Source organism: Coenobita brevimanus, chromosome 97 (assembly GCF_032717465.1).
Source record: "Coenobita brevimanus isolate Jiangsu-jjx chromosome 97, ASM3271746v2, whole genome shotgun sequence".
Lineage (NCBI taxonomy): Eukaryota > Metazoa > Arthropoda > Malacostraca > Decapoda > Coenobitidae > Coenobita > Coenobita brevimanus.
In genome coordinates this window covers 18,885,212-18,887,312 of record NC_137050.1, presented here as the reverse complement: position 1 = coordinate 18,887,312, position 2,101 = coordinate 18,885,212, and the positions used below count along the sequence as shown (strand labels likewise).

At 45.4% G+C, this 2,101-nt stretch overlaps 1 non-coding gene across 1 annotated transcript; it reads left to right on the top strand.

Annotated features, from left to right (window-relative positions):
* Nucleotides 1-1,674: 1,674 nt before the first annotated feature.
* Nucleotides 1,675-1,793, top strand: LOC145413921 (5S ribosomal RNA). The gene has a single exon (XR_013899798.1). It is a non-coding gene; the product is annotated as a 5S ribosomal RNA (ribosomal RNA).
* Nucleotides 1,794-2,101: the final 308 nt, after the last annotated feature.

The following is a 2,101-nucleotide window of genomic DNA, read 5'->3' as shown; positions in this document are numbered from 1 at the left end:
GAGGAAGGTGGTGGTAGGGAGGAATGTGGGAGGATGGTGGTGATAGGGAGGGATGAGGAAGGAAGGAGGTGGTAGCGAGGGAGGGAGGATGGAGGTGGCAGGGATGGATGAGGGAGGGAGGATGGAGGTGAAAGGGATGGATGAGGGAGAAAAGAGATAGGTGGTAGGGAAGGAGGAAGGAAGAAGGTGGCAGTGAGGGATAAGGGAGGAACAAGGTGGTAGGGAGGGATGGGGGAGGAAGAAGGTGGTAGGGAGGGATAAGGGAGGAAGGAGATGGTAGGGAGGAATGAGGGAGAAAGGACGTGGTAGGGAGGGATGAGAGAGGAAGGAAGTGGTTGCGAGGGATGAGGGAGGAAGGAGATGGTAGGGAGGGATGAGGGATGGTAATGGAAAGCAGATACAGAGGAAGGGAAGAAGGCGGGAGAAAGTTAGGAGGGATGAGGGAGGAAGGTAGAGTTTGGTGGGGAGGGATAAGGAAGGAAGGAGCGAGGCGGGAAGGAGGAAGGGAGCGATGAGAATGATCAGGTCGAGACGGAAGAAGTGAGAGAAATGTGAATTGGAGAGAAACCAGAAAAGCCAAGAGTTGTGACTTGTAATGATTTAAAAAATGCTAGTGACCAACTCAAAGGTTTTGATGATGATGCCTATTATCACGATGACTCCGTCTTTCTGTTTACGGTCTTTTCATCCTCCCTCTCACAAAGTTAATGAACAGATTACAAATTCTAAAAACTCTTACTGCTGTAATTGGCAATGTGATATTTTTCCGGATCTGCTCAGTGTGAAATGCTTGGGTATCTCTGCCTCCTGCCTGACCCTCTTCCAGCACACACTGTCAGTCTGTGGTGCTGTTTGCTTTTTTTTTTCTTTTCTGTCCTCTGACTTAACAATATCTTCCCCGTAAGAAGACAGAACTCCTTCTTGTCTTTCTTTCCCTGTCCATTACCTCTAGAGAGTTTCTATTTCCTCTTCCTTATACTCTTTCCTCCTACCTTTTCTGCCAACTCAGTAAATTCTAAGGACAAAGTTCGGCCATCACTTTCCCTTTCCTGACGTCTCCTCCAACTGCCGGACAACTTAAGGCAGCGTAAAAAATACTGTGCACGGGAATAATATGCACGGGAATAATACAATCATCTACTTATGCTGGTGAAATCCTGTGACATCACTGGCAAACGAAATATCAAGGAAGTAAAACCCAACCACCCGAGCTATACCAGTGTCTGCTCCACTACATAACGCATATACAGTTTTTACGAAGACTAAGTTCATGTGCTGACTAGATTACAAAATGCTGATGGTGCTGAAGCGTGAGGTGATTAAAGCGTGAGTGTCTTTCTCCGCAATACCTTTATACGTCATAGTGAAGAGCACCTGTGGAAAACAAGCGATATCTTCCAAATAAAGTTTTACTAAGATGAACGTCATCTTCCAATGGTTTATCTATATTAAACGACAGTAATAAAGTACAATCAGTATTACACTGGATGGCGAAAATATTCAAAGAATCATTATCGTCATCATCACCATCATCAGGCGATTGTATTTAGCTATGGGGTGCCTTTCAGAATTAGAGGGCTCAGACGTGGCATTCATTACCCCCTTCACTGCTCTACATCATTCCAAAGTTAAATAAAATCGTTTGAAGCCTCCAGGAATATAACAAAATAATACGTCATCGGCCATACCACGTTGAGTACACCGCTTCCCGTCCGATCAGCGAAGTTAAGCAACATTGGGTCTGGTTAGTACTTGGATGGGTGACCGCCTGGGAACACCAGATGCTGCTGGCATAACGTTCTCCCTACGTGTCAAGTGGGGTTGGTGGAGGATTAGTGCCCCTCCTTGTAAAACAATTAACTCTAAGCCCTTGGCCACCCGTTTGGGATACATGGCGTCTGGCAATGAATGAATACGTCATCGTAGTGAAGCGGTGAAGAGGGAGATATGAGGATGCATGAGAGGTGATTTGAAAAAAAAGTTTGAAGAATGATACGTATTGAGTGAAGTGTTTTCAGTGGGTACCTGGAACAGGAAGGGAAAGACAAGGCACATATAGAAAACTGTCCAAGGAAATGGAAAAAAACAAATAATTTAAAGC